At 44.1% G+C, this 15,066-nt stretch overlaps 1 protein-coding gene across 1 annotated transcript in view; it reads right to left on the bottom strand.

Annotated features, from left to right (window-relative positions):
- Window positions 1–15,066, bottom strand: part of LOC127570259 (serpin B6-like) — a 46,725-nt gene that overhangs the window by 27,001 nt on the left and 4,658 nt on the right. The window contains exon 2 of the mRNA XM_052015607.1: window positions 3,213–3,289. The gene's annotated coding sequence lies outside the window, so the exon portion shown is untranslated. The remainder of the gene's footprint in view (window positions 1–3,212; window positions 3,290–15,066) is intronic.

The raw sequence follows: 15,066 nt of genomic DNA, 5'->3' as shown, positions 1-15,066 counted from the left end.
GCCACTCGGCCCCTCACCTCTGCACTGCCATTTAATAAGATCTCGGTTGGTTTGACTGCAACCTCAGTTCCATATTCCCACCTAACTCCAGTAACCTATCATCCCCACGTGTATCAAGAATCTATCTAGCTCGGTCTTTAAAATCTTCAAAGGCTCCAAGGAAGACAATTCCAAAGACTCATGGTTCTCTGCCTTGTCTTAAATGAAACCCCTTATTTTTAAACAGTGATCCTTAGATCCAGAACCTCCCATGGAGGAATCTGCACATCTGTCAAAACCCCTCAGGATAATATGTTTCAATTAAGTCCCCTCTCACTTTTCTAAATACGAGTCCAGCCTATCCAACCTTTCCTCATAAGACAACCCACTCACTTACAGTATTAGTCCAGTATCAACCTTCCCTAAATTGCTTCCTTGAATGAGGCCATATTGTACATAGTACACCAGATTGGCCTCAGTAATCCCCATCGCTTTTGCATTCAATTCCGCCAGCAATGAACAACATGTTGTTAGTTTAGTATTGGTATTGGTTTAATATTGTCACTTGTACTGAGGTACAGTGAAAAAGTGAAAAATTTGTCTTGCATACCGATCGTACAGGTCAATTCATTACACAGTGCAGTTACATTGAGTTAGTACAAAGTCCATTGATGTAGTACAGGTAAAAATGATAACAGTACAGTACAGAGTAAAGTGTCACAGCTACAGAGAAAGTGCAGTGCAATAAGGTGCAAGGTCACAACAAGGTAGAGTGTGAGGTCATAGTCCATCTCATTGTATAAGGGAACTGTTCAATAGTCTTATCACAGTGGGGTAGAAACTGTCCTTAAGTCTGGTGGTACGTGCCCTCAGGCTCCTGTATCTTCTACCCGATGGAAGAGGAGAGAAGAGAGAATGTCCTGGGTGGGTGGGGTCTTTGATTATGCTGGCTGCTTCACCAAGACAATGAGAGGTAAAGACAGAGTCCAAGGGGGGGAGGCTGGTGTCCGTGATGTGCTGGGCCATGTCCACAACTCTCTGCAGTTTCTTGCTGTCCTGGGCAGAGCAGTTGCCATACCAAGCCGTGATACATCCAGATAGGATGCTTTCTATAGTGCATCGGTAAAAGTTGGTGAGAGTCAAAGGGGACAAACCAAATTTCTTTAGCTTCCTGAGGAAGTAGAGGCACTGGTGAGCTTTCTTGCCCATGGCATCTACGTGATTTGACCAGGACAAGCTGTTGGTGATGTTCACTCCCAGGAACTTGAAGCTCTCAACCCTCTCGACCTCAGCACCATTGATGTCGACAGGTGCATGTACACTGCCCCCTTTCCTGAAATCAATGACCAGCTCTTTTGTTTTGTTGGCATTAAGGGAAAGGTCATTGTCATGACACCATTCCACTAAGCTCTCTACCTCCTTCCTGTACTCCGACTCATCGCTGTTTGAGATATGGCCTACAACGGTGGTATCATCTGCAAACTTGTAGATGGCAGTTAGAGCAGAAGCTGGCCACACAGTCATGAGCGTATAGAGAGTAGAGTAGAGGGCTGAGGACGCAGCCTCGTGGGGCACCAGTGTTGAGAATAATTGTGCTGGAGGTATTGCTGCCTATCCTCACTGATTGTGGTCTGTTTGTTAGAAAGTCAAGGATCCAGTTACAGAGGGAGATGTTGAGTCCTAGGTCTCGGAGTTTGGTGACAAGCTTGCCTGGGATTATTGTATTGAAGGCAGAGCTGTAGTCCATAAACAATAGTCTAACGTAGGTGTCTTTACTGTGCAGATGCTCCAGAGCTGAGTGTAGGGCCAGGGAGATGGCATCCACTGTAGACCTGTTTTGGCGATAGGTGAATTGCAGTGGGTCAAGATTGTCTGGGAGGCTGGAGTTGATGCGTGCCATGACCAACCTCTCAAAGCACTTCATGGTGGTGGATGTCAGAGCCACTGGTCGGTAGTCATTGAGGCACGTTACCTTGCTTTTCTTTGGTACCGGGATGATAGTGGTCTTCTTAAAACAGGTGGGAACCTGAGATTGAAGCAGGGAGAGGTTGAATATGTCCGCAAATACTTCTGCCAGCTGATCAGCACAAGATCTGAGCATGCGGCCTGGGACACCATCTGGGCCAGGTGCTTTCCTCGTGTTCACTCTCCGGAAGACTGATCTTACGTCCTCCACTGTGATCACAGGTTCAGCTGCGTTGGTGGCTGTCAGGATGGATGGTGACAATCCACTTCCCTTTTGTTCAAAACATGCATAGAATGCGTTAAGTTCATCAGGAAGGGATGCGCTGTTGTTAGCTATGCAGCCTGACTTCGTCTTATAGCCTGTTATGGCATGTAAGCCCTGCCATAACTGGCGGCTGGTCAGGGACTCTATTTTGAGTTGGTATTGCCTCTTGGCGTCCCTGATAGCTTTCCGAAGGTCATACCTCGATTTCTTGTACAGATCAGGATCACCAGATTTGTGTGCAGCAGTCCTCGCCTTCAGTAGGGAGTGGATCTCCCGGTTCATCCATGGTTTCCTGTTTGGGAACACCCATATTGTCTTCTTTGGTACACAGTCCTCCACACACTTGCTGATAAAGTCTGTGATGGTGGTGGCATACTCATCAAGGCTGGCAGCTGAGTCTTTGAATGTGGACCAGTCCACTGTCTCAAAGCAGTCACGTAGGAGCTCATCTGCTTCCTCAGACCAGCACTGCATGACTGTCTGTACCGGATCCTCCCGTTTCAGTTTCTGTTCCCTAATTATTTGCTCTATCTGCAGTCAAGCCCTTTGTGAATCATGTCCAAGGACCTAGGCTCCTCTGCATTGAGAGCTCTGCAGTCTCTCGCCATTTAGATAATGTGCTTCATTTTTCAAAATGGACAGTTTCACATTTTCCTACGTTATACTTCGTTTGCCAGATCACTGCCTACTGATTTAACTTTGCATTGAACATTTGTAGTCTCCTTTCACAACTTACTTTCATATCTTTGTGTCACTGGCAAATTTAACAAACAATACCTTCACTGCCTTCATCCAGGTCACTTACATAAATGACTGTTGTTTGTAATAATATGACGAAACCAACAGCTTGAGTACTTGCTACCAGCAAATATTGAAGAGACTATGAGTGCTCTCCCCAAGCCATGGAAATACCTGCATTAAACAATTTCACTAAACCACAAAGCCTTTTACATTGGCATGATAGTAACATTGCAATTTATCAACTTTAAACATGCACACATACCGTTTCAAATTCCTGCTTGTTGCTCCAGAGATCCTGTTATCGCAGCCTCTCCTACAGGAACTGAACCACTCCACTTTCTAAACCAAAGTGAAAGTAAAATGTTGATAAGAGTGTGAATTACCCTGACTATACACCCTGACTATAAATCCAGAACTGTCAGTAATCTTCACAAATCTAAAGCTGTTGATGAGGAACTGTGAACATCATGGAGCATTCAACTTCTGTTAAAGTGGAAATTCAGTTGGATACAGATGGTATGTTAACTCCTGATCATACGTTATGTTAACTCCTAATCATACGTTGAATGGAGAAAACAAGGCAGAACTGCTTGCCATTTGTGGTTACAGATGACTATCTTACTGTTTGATAAACACTGATGTTCTGATAGTCAGGAAATTTCCCTTCTGATCGTTTTTGGGTTCAGGATGAAGGTTCATTTCTGTCATGTCCATAATGTACTGTGCTGCTGCTGCAAAAAGCTAATATCCATGGTATTTATATCCTGTGTATTCATGCCTATGACAATAAACTTGAACTTTTTACCTGCTGGACTCAGTACAGTTGTTCCATTCTCAGGGACTGTTTAATTTGTCTCCCAGTTTGAGGGTTGGGGTAAATTTTACCTTTGCTGCGTACTTAAAGAAGGACTCTGCACCTCTCAGGTTAACATTGGAACATGCTAGTCAGCAGCTGCTGCACAGCAGCTAAGTCATGGTCTTCAGTTTCCCAGTCCCCTCCTTGCCCAACCAGTTCCTGCAGAACGCAGCAGACACAGGGGAGGGACAGTTAGAATCAGAGACTAGGAAAAGAAAGCCAATTTGAAATTCCTGATGAGCAAACAACACTGGATTAGAGTAATTAGCTTACATAGAAAAATTAGAGGAAAAGAAAGGTATTATTTTAGAGTTATAAAAAGTTATACGAACACTTAGACTTAATCCACTGCATCCATTTTGGGATGTATGTGACGCAGTGCTGATACTTGAAGCTCTCCAGCCCAAGTTCAAGCCATAGGCTCTCTGACAAATTATTTTTTGTGCTTAATTTAGATGTGTTTTTGAGCACGTATATATTTAATAAAAAACACATAGCTACTTAAACATCATTTTTATTAATCTATTTTAGTTATTTTATAGTATGTAGGCCTCTTTATAATGGTACTTTTTTCTTTAAATTGGCAAATTAATGGAAAAGGGGTCAACCTGTGTACATTATAGTTTCATATATTCTCTGACACTTTTTTCCCCTCCTGTTCTGGCATGCTTTTCTCAATAACTACACCAAGTTTTGGAGCCCTTTTCTCCATAGGATATGCTGTTTCTAGGCCTGGATATCTTCACTGAATGTGCTGTCCTTGGGTCCAGGCACAGGCTTAATCTGACTGGGCAGTGAGGGCAGCCCCAATCAGTTACTTTCACACATTTAGCAACATTGGTCTCCTGAATCTCTTGTACATTTCTCTGCTTTCCTCAGCTCCACCTTTTCATTGCTTGGGTGGGTTACTGTCCATGTTAGGACAGCATGTTCACAGTTTACCACATTAGGTTCATTTAATGACCAATTCACTGGGCCATTCAGTGGGAGTCACAGATGAAGTCGCGTTGAAAAACAAGGCTTTGGTGGTTTAGCAACACACCAGCCCCTCTGGCATTTGGCCAACCCAGGCTGGTATGTTGTAGTTTGTTCACTCATGTGGCTATTACTTACGTGGTCGTTCACCATCTGTAACTTAAATATTTAATATTTTAAACTTACAATGCCTTCCTATCGAATAATCCAGCAACAGTTATCAGACAAGGCTTATGCTTCATTTTCAGTGTACACAATTTAAGATCTCAAAGCAAGGACAAGGAATCCCGAATTTGCTGTGAAAGGTGAGCCTAGAATATCTTACAGGGTTTGGGAAAGGATGAATAATCACAAAACTAAAAAGAGTCAAACTGAGAACGGTAATTGCAGGCTTGTTTTTTTTCCAAAAATAACAAGAACTCATTAAGGCAACTGTGTAGTTTACACCACCAGCATATAGACTAGATTGCTATCTCTCATTTAATAAGTAGGGAGGCATTATGGTTAAAAAGAATGAACATTGAAAAGATATTTCCGTTAGCATAAGCAAAGGCAGGTTGGTGGCAAGAGGTAAAACATAGAAGGTTATCGGTTGCTCTGTGGGGATGCCGTTAGAAATGTGCAATGTGCGGCATTGTTACTGAATTTCAAAGATGACAGTTCTGACAGGCACCATTACCAAGGTACTTTCCAACAGAGGGATGCAGTAACGTTAAGAACCAGTCCTCCTATCATTGGAATAGCTGGTTGAGAGAAGCTCAAGGATGATACATTTACCTTTTCCATTCCCTCTGGTATCAGGATACAATATGAATGGACTTGTTGATTAATCACAGCAATCGGTCTCTATCCGTCTGCAGCAGGACACGGTGGAAAGCAAGGAAATCCAATAGTGGAGGGATGAGGGCACTCTGCCAACCAAAACTCACCTGCTGCCTCCAAGCTCACCAAACCCACTGAGCACAGGTCAAGGGTGAGGTTACCATTCAACAAGTCATCTCCTTGCGAGTCCTTTTTATAGACTGACCACTTACTCATTGAAATATTGCCTTTGCAGATTGTTTTGCTGTTACCTGCATCAAAGCCAGGGCTCAGGATCTCTTACAAACCAAGGTGAAACAACTAGCTTGGGTCCTTGTTTTAGGTTCCTAAGAGCTGCAATGATATCATCTACCAACCCCATTTCCTTCACGAAAATGCCCACTTTCCATAATCCAGCCATCCATCTCATCAAACCACCCATCCCATCATCCATTCCCTGAAATCATCCATCTCATCATCCACCCTACATCCCATTATCCATCTAATTCACAATCCCTCCTATGCTCCATCCTATCACCAATCATCTGGTTGCCCTCTTCTGCATCTCTTCCAGTTGTGATAGTCTTTTAGTGCTGTAGTGATCAGGACTGGCGATAGTGTTCTAAAAGTGCGCTTGCACCAACAATTTATAGGGTTACAAGGCTGGCTCACCATTTTGGTTGCACACTGTTCCCGTTTCCGGCTGTAGTTGGAGCCATAAACGAAACAAGCGGTAGGTGTAAAGCTGGAGAATGTAAACAAAACCTACAGAGGGAAGTGTAGAGGGAAGGGCCAACAGTGGTTCAGGCCCCTCCAACAAATAAGTAGTCACAGGTACATGTGGGCACACATGCCCGCACCCCCCCCCCCCCCCCGGCTTCAAAAAGTGGCCAAAGTAATCTTATGGGGTGTAGCATGAACAGAGAGTAAAGGTCAGGAATTTGGTCATCATGGGATATGCTGAGGGTGATCTAATTTAATTTGGTTTTGCACTTTGAGTTTAAACCTTTAATGTAGCATCTCTTGCAGTGTTATTCAACAGTTAACACTCCCTACCATGAGGCAGTGAACAGTTAATTCAGCTGGAACTGATGGTGGATAGTGTCAACCACACTATCTTTACTGATGTTTTCTGGAAAATGCAGCTGAAACGAATAAATCTTCAGATAAGCAAATTGAACCTGACCACATTCACTTCTGTGGTGAATAAAGACAGAACCTAAAGCAGCTACAGAATCAATTATTCTAACTTTAGCAAGGCCTTTGACAAGGCCCCACATGGTAGGCTGGTCTGGAAGATTAGATTACATGGGATCCACAGTGAGCTAACCAACTGGATTCAAAATTGACGGTGGAAGGAGTCAGAGGGTGCTGGTGGAGGGTTGTTTTACAGATTGGAGGCCTGTGACCAGTGGTGTGCCTCAGGGGTCAGTGCTGGATCCATTTTTATTCGTCATCTATATTAACGACTTGAATGAGAATGTAGTTGGTATGGTTAGTAAGTTTGTAGATGACACCAAAATTGATGGTGTAGTGGACAGTGAAGAAGGTTATCTCAGATTACAACAGGATTTAGATCAACTGGGAAAGTGGGCCACAGAATGGTAGGTGGAATTTAACTCAGAGAAGTGCGAGGTGTTGCATTTTGGCACGTCAAACCAGGGCAGGACTTGCACAGTAAATGTTAGGGTCCTGGAGGGTGCTGTAAAACAGAGAGACCTAGGGGTACAGGTACATAGTTCCCTGAAAGTTGCGACACAGGTAGACAGGGTGGTAAAAAAAGTGCCTACATCAGTCAGGGTATTGAGTACAGGAGTCGGGACATCATGTTACAGCTGTACAGGATGTCAATGAGACCACACTTGGAGTATTGTGCAGTTCTGGTCACCCAGCTTAAGGAAGGATGTCACTAAGCTGGAAAGGGTGCAGAAAAGATTCACAAGGATGTTACTGGACTGATGGGCCTGAGTTACAAGGAGAGACTGGACAGCCTGGGCTTTTTTTCTCTCTGGAGCATAAGGGGCATAGATAAAGTGAATGGTCACAGTTTTTTCCCCCAGGGTGGGGGACTCTAAAAGTAGAGAGCATAGGTTTAAGGTGAGAGGGGAAATATTTAATGGAGACCTGAGGGGCCACTTTTTCACACAGTGGTGGGCATATGGTTAGAACTGCCAGAGGAAGTGATAGAAGTGCGTAAAATTACAACGTTTAAAAGACATTTAAACAAGTACATGGATAAGAAAGGTTTAGACGAACATGGGCCAAACGTAGGCAAATGAGACTAGCTCAGGTAGGCAACTTGGTTGGCATGGACGAGTTGGGCCAAAGGGCCTGTTTCCATGCTGTGTAACTCTATGACTGTAACTTATCTTTCAGAACTAAGAATGAAACAAAAGGCCAGATTTTTAATTCATCCAATTATCTGTGTCTGAAGTAATCAGCCTCCCTGACAGCCATAGCTAGAGCAAAGCTTACATTGCAGTTTCTGATCATCAGATTGGCACTTAACTAAATATTAATGTGTTTATGCAGATTAGAAAGCAGGGATCTGCAATGTTTACAAGAAGCTGACATTGATAGCAATGAGTGTTCATCTACTATATGTACAACATTGAAGGTATTGCCTTCACCTAAGTCTGCGAGTAAAGAGACAGCTTGTTCAGAATCATGAAATACTCCGAAATGTCCTTCAACAATTCCAAGTCAACAATTGCACCCACCAGCCAGAAATGAATGCAATGATGACCTTTACTAACCTGGTTTCTTTCTTAGATTTTAATAGGCCTTGCCTTGGACTTTTAAAACATAATTCTCTTTAAAAGGTTTCTTGCAATCAGAGTACCTCAGCCCCCACACAAAGATCAGGAACACTGCTTATTAATTCTGCCTTTACAGAAATAACACAGTCCAACAAAGAAGTAATCTGCAATATACTGTCAAATAAAAAGAATAAAACTGGAACTTCAAAATATCTGAAATAAAAGATAAATTTCTGAAAGACATAGTAGCTGATATATCTAGTTTAAAAAATATTGACTTTACACTGTTATTATTGAAATAAATTCCATGCAGGAATTTAAATGGGATTCAAACCTCATTTCTACTTAAGAACAGAAATGTTACATTCAGGACCAGACTGCTACTCGCTGAAAGCATTACTTGGAGCACATACACTGAAACAGAGACATCAGTCAAATGCTAAACATGAGGAAAAGGTTTGAGGGGCAAAGGTATCCGGTGAGCAATTATGAGCAGGTAAGTCACATGATAATTTCCTGAGTAAGTAAGGTCATGTGAATGACATTTTTAATGAATTGTGGCTTTGCCAGCAGGTCTCAGCCCCTAGTGCCCTTCAACTAAGTGGCTTCCTGTGTCATTTCAAAGAGCAATGGAAAGTCAACCACATTGGTGGGTCTAGAGTCACAGAAAGGGTAGGATGGCAGATTTCCTCTCCTGAAGAACATAGTGAACCAGCTGAGATTTAAAAATAATCCAGTAGTTTTGTGATCATCAATAGATGCCAGAGTGAAATTTTTTCAATGCCAAATGGAATTTAAATTCCACATCAGTCATGGTGGGATTTGAACTTGGGTCTCTGAACTGTTAGTCCTGGTCTCTGGGTTACTAGTCTGGTAATTTAACCACTGAGGCACCATCGAACCCATTTACTGTCTTGTGTTAATGAGTAGCTTTTCAAGAAAATGAGCCAAAAGTTGCTCTGTCATTGTGTGATTTGTGAAAGTAAAGGCAGGTTTTTAATCAGTGCGCACCACAAGTGTTAACTAAATGGGACCATCCTATTTATTTAATAATTCCTGTAACTATCAACACTGCTCCAGCATTCCCTAATACTGGGACAGTTGGTTTTCAGGTTCTTTAGGTTCCATGATACACTGGAGGCTCTGACCCCAGCAGGACCGTAATGCCGGGACTCAGAATTACTAAACGAACGTGAAATACTAATGATTCCATTTGGTCTAAGCTGCTGCAGGCATTGACATATTTCAGACCAGAAACTAGCTGTGAAAGTGGTGCCCACCAGCTAAATAACATACAACTAGTTCCACACTGGGGAGAAGCACCCTTCAGAATTCTGTCCATACAGATTAAGTGATTTTCGTACATTTTTAAATAATGATATGAAAATAGCATTACTAATATTAAACAGAAATGAGTGTCAAATGCCTCAGTTTAAAAATATACACAGCTTACTGATGTACTGGAGGGAATGGGAAGGTTCACTGCACCACAGATCACTGGATTTTCACCAAACTGGTACACAGGTTGAGCATACATCTGCTCTGATAAATGAGACTTCCCACACCAGTGCCTCTCAGGTGTCTTCCTTTTCCTCAACTCTGGCTTCCCCTCCAGCAAAATAGGTTCTGCTCCATTTCCTCTTCTTCTCACTCCCTCTCCTCCCACCCAGAGCAAAGATGGGGTTCCACCATACCAGCCTCCATATTCAATGGATCATTCTCTGTCATTTCCACCACCATTAAGAAGGTGGCCCCCACAGACACACCATCCCCTCCCCTCCCCTTTCAGCATAACTCCCTGGTCCACTCTTCCATCTTGGTATCGGTATTGGCTTATTATTGTCACTTGTACCAAGGTACAGTGAAAAACTTGTCTTGCACACCGATTGTACAGGTCAATTCATTACACAGTGCAGTTACATTGAGTTAGTACAGAGTGCATTGAGGTAGTACAGGTAAAAACAATAACAGTACAGAGTAAAGTGTCACAGCTACAGAGAAAGTGCAGTGCAATAAGGTGCAAGGTCACAACAAGGTAGACCGTGAGGTCATAGTCCATCTCATTGTATAAGGGAATTGTTCAATAGTCTTATCACAGTGGGGTAGAAGCTGTCCTTAAGTCTGGTGGTACATGCCCTCAGGCTCCTGTATCTTCTACCCGATGAAAGAGAAGAGAGAATGTTCTGGGTGGGTGGGGTCTTTGATTATGCTGGCTGCTTCACCAAGACAACAAGAGACAAACTTCACCAACTCCCACTCCTCACAGCACCTTTCCAAGCAACTACTGGAGGTGGAATACTTGTCCTTTCACCTCTTCCCCTCCCTCCATCCAGAGGCCCAAACTGTCTTTCCAGGTGAAGCAGTGATTCACTTGCACTTCTTCCAATCTAGTGTACCTAATTCGGTGGTCACAGTGAGGTCTCCTCAGCATTGGAGAAACCAGATACAGATTGGGTGACCATTTTGTGGAGCACCTCCATTCAGTCTGCAAGGGTGACTCTGAGTATCTGTTCAGCTGTCACTTTAATTCTCCATCACAGCTCTCTATCTTTGGCCTCCTTCATTGCTAATCTTGAGTAACAACACCTTATCTCCCGTATGGGCACACTGAGTCAACATTGAATTCAACAATTTGTGATAACCAGCCTTTCTGGTTTGTATCAGAACTGACCCAGTTCTGATGTAAGATCATCAGCTTGTAATGTTAATTCAAGTGCTTCTCCCTTCACAGATGCTGCCTGATTTGCTGAGTATTTACTCTATTCTCACTTACTTCAGATCCTTAGCTACCTCTGTGTCCTGTATTTTCAGTTCCAGTTGCAAGTTTATTTCTGATCTCCAGCATCTGGAATTTCCTGTTTTTTTGATTGCTCTATTGTTAGCCCGACTACGCCAGGGGCAGGCACAGTAATGTAGCAGTTAGCGTAATGCTTTAAAGCACCAGGGACCCGGGTTCAATTGCGGCCACTGTCTGTAAAGAGCTTGTATGTTCTCCCCGTGTCTGCGTGGGTTTCCTCTGGGTGCTCCAGTTTCCTCCCACATTCCAAAGATGTACAGGTTAGGAAGTTGTGGGCATGCTATGTTGACGCCAGAAGCGTGGCGACACTTGCAGGCTGCCCCAGAACACTATGCAAAAGATGCATTTCACTGTGTGTTTTGATGTACATGTGACTAATAAAGAAATCTTATCTTATCATCAGTAATCCAAAACAAAAGACTGCAGATGATGGAAATCTTTAATAAAGACAGAATGCTGGAAACACACAGCAGGTCAAGCAGCATCTGTTGAGAAAGAAACAGAGTAAACATTTCAGTTTGAGGTCAGTGTTGAGATACTGTGAATAAGGTGGGTTTACACCCAAGTGTGAGCCTTACATCTGCTTGGATTTCTGGGAACCTGCATGATTCCATCAGTTGTTACTTTTTTCAAGTGCAGCTGGATTTTACAGGATGTTTACTGTAAATGGGAAATGAGATCTTGTTTCAAAAGGCAGGGGAATTATACAGGAAGCGCACAATGGTGGGGGTTGCTTGCCTTTTAAAGTGGAAAAAAATAATATAAATGAGGCATTGGGAGACCAGTTGTTTCTGGATTGATAGCTGTCTGCAGATTGTTCTTCCCAGAGTTGGGAGCTACTGGCTTGCTGACACTCCAACTCTAACCATCGGCACTTGTACAAACAGGATATAGGTTAGAGATGAGATTAGTATAGCAAGGTGCTCAATGGTTGGCATAGACTGGGTGAGCCAAAGGGACAGTTTCCGTACTGTATGACTACGATTCTTATGATTTAAATCACACTGAGACCAGAAAGCACCCTCAGGTGTACCAGGACGGCTGCTGCACACTGCCCTTTTAGCTTGTGGTGGTGAAGATCCACCAACTGTAGCAAATCCCCAGGCTTCAGGTTTCTGAAGGGTCCTTCAGACATTGAAAAGACTCAGCCTGGCCCAGTACCTCTGGGCCTCCCAGCATTCTCCTGATCACTCCGGTCAACGAGGAGCTGTTGAGGTGCAAACTATGAGAATCAGCTTCAAAAAACCACACTAGAAAATGCAGGAAGAATCAGCTGGTCAGGATGAGTCAGGGAGAGAGAAACAGATTGCTGTCCTTTCTTTAGAATTAAATCTGGATAAAGCAACCAATGGGTAGTAGCTATTGCCAATGGGATCCTTCACACCCTCTTGAATGGGCAGATGGGGCCCGGGTTTATACATTTAATATGTTGCTATGTATCTGAACTTGTTTCTGCACAATGATCTTATTAAATGTCAGGGCAGGTTCGAGGGGCTGAATAGCCTATTCTTGCCCTCTTTAGGCATATACGTATGTAATAACCTTCCGGGAAGTAAGGTTTAGATGGGACAGAATTTGTTAAGTGTGTCCAGGAGGGATTCCTGACGCAGTATGTTGACAGGCCGACTAGAGGGAATGCCATGTTAGATCTAGTTTTAGGAAATGAACCGGGACAGGTGAAGGATCTATCGGTGGGTGAGCATTTGGGGGACAGTAACCATTGCTCCATAACCTTTAAAATTGTCATGGACAGGGACAGGTGCAGAGGACAAGAGGTTTTTCAATTGGGGAAGGGCTAACTACGAGGCTATAAGGAGAGAACTTGGGAGTGTAAATTGGGATGTCCTTTTTGAAGGAAAATGTACCATGGGGATGTGGTCGATATTCAGGGATCTTATGCAGGATGTTAGGGATAAATATGTCCTGGTGAAGCAGAGAAGGAATGGCAGGGTGAAGGAACCGTGGGTGACGAGAGAGGTGGAACGACTTGTTAAGGAGAAGAAGGTAACATACGTGAGGTATAAGCAGCAAGGTTCAGACAGGGCCCGTGAGGAATATAGGGTAGCGAGGAAGGAACTTAAGAAAGGGCTGAGGAGAGCTAGAAGGGGACATGAAAAGGCTTTGGCTAGTAGGGTTAAGGAAAATCCCAAGGCCTTTTTCAAGTACGTGAAGGGTAGGAGGATGGCTAGGGTGAAGGTAGGTCCGATTAAAGACAAAGGTGGGAGAATTTGCCTGGAGGCGGCGGAAGTGGGAGAAGTTCTGAATGGGTACTTCTCTTCGGTATTCACCAGGGAGAGGGGTCTTGATGATGCGGAAGGGAGTGCTAGTAGGGGTAATGTTCTCGAGGTTGTTGATATCAAGAGGGAGGATGTGTTGAAGTTGTTAAATAATATTAAGACAGATAAATCTCCGGGGCCTGACGGGATTTTCCCCAGGCTGCTTCGAGAGGCTAGGGAGGAGATTGCTGAACCGCTGGTAAGGATCTTTGAGTCCTCGTTGTCTATGGGGGTGGTGCCGGAGGATTGGAGGATTGCGAATGTGGTCCCCTTGTTCAAAAAAGGTAATAGGGATAGGCCAGGGAATTATAGACCGGTGAGTCTCACGTCTGTGGTGGGTAAGCTGTTAGAAAGGATTCTAAGGGATAGGATTTATGAACACCTAGAGAATCATGGACTGATTAGGGACAGCCAGCATGGCTTTGTGAAGGGAAGATCTTGCCTCACAAGCCTGATAGAGTTCTTTGAGGAGGTGACCAGGAAGATTGATGAGGGCAGTGTGGTGGATGTGGTTTACATGGATTTTAGTAAGGCATTTGATAAGGTTCCTCATGGTAGGCTTCTTCAGAAGGTCAGAGGCCGAGGGATCCAAGGAAGCTTGGCTGTGTGGATTAGGAATTGGCTTGCATGTAGAAAGCAGAGGGTTGTGGTGGAAGGAGTGCCCTCGGATTGGAAGGCAGTGACTAGTGGTGTCCCGCAGGGATCGGTTCTGGGACCTCTACTTTTTGTGATATTTATAGATGACTTAGATGAGGGGGTGGAGGGCTGGGTTAGTAAGTTTGCAGACGACACTAAGATAGGCGGTGTTGTGGATAGTGTGGAGGGCTGTCGGAGCTTACAGAGGGATATTGATAGGATGCAGAGCTGGGCTGACAAGTGGCAGATGGAGTTCAATCCGGAGAAGTGTGAGGTGGTACACTTTGGAAGGACAAACTCCAGGGCAGAGTACAGGGTAAATGGCAAGGTACTTGGCAGTGTGGAGGAGCAGAGGGATCTGGGGGTTCATATTCACAGTTTGTTGAAAGTTGCCTCACAGGTGGAAAGAGCAGTTAAGAAGGCCAATGGGATGTTGGCTTTCATAAGTCGCGGGATTGAGTTTAAGAGCCGCGAGGTTATGATGCAGCTTTACAAAACTCTAGTTAGGCCACATTTAGAGTACTGTGTTCAGTTCTGGTCGCCTCATTATAGGAAGGATGTGGAGGCATTGGAGAGGGTGCAGAGGAGATTTACCAGGATGCTGCCTGGATTGGAGGGTATTGAATATGAGGAGAGGCTTAAGGTGCTAAGGCTTTATTCACTGGAAAGGAGGAGGATGAGAGGAGACATGATAGAGGTATATAAAATATTGAGAGGAATAGATAGAGTAGACAGTCAGCGCCTCCTTCCCAGGGCACCAGTGCTCAAGACGAGAGGTCATGGCTTTAAGGTTATGGGTGGGAGGTTCAGGGGAGATGTCAGAGGGAGGTTTTTCACCCAGAGAGTGGTTGGTGCATGGAATGCACTGCCTGGGGTGGTGGTGGAGGCAGATACATTGAACAGGTTCAAGAGCTTGTTGGATAGGCATATGGAGGAACGTGAGATAGAGGGATATGCGGGAGGAAGGGGTTAGGTAGTGTGAGGGTGGTCTGATGGACGACACGACACGGTGGGCC

Source organism: Pristis pectinata, chromosome 5 (assembly GCF_009764475.1).
Source record: "Pristis pectinata isolate sPriPec2 chromosome 5, sPriPec2.1.pri, whole genome shotgun sequence".
Classification (NCBI taxonomy): domain Eukaryota; kingdom Metazoa; phylum Chordata; class Chondrichthyes; order Rhinopristiformes; family Pristidae; genus Pristis; species Pristis pectinata.
The sequence above is the reverse complement of the archived record's forward strand: the minus strand, read 5'-3'. Positions and strand labels throughout refer to the sequence as shown.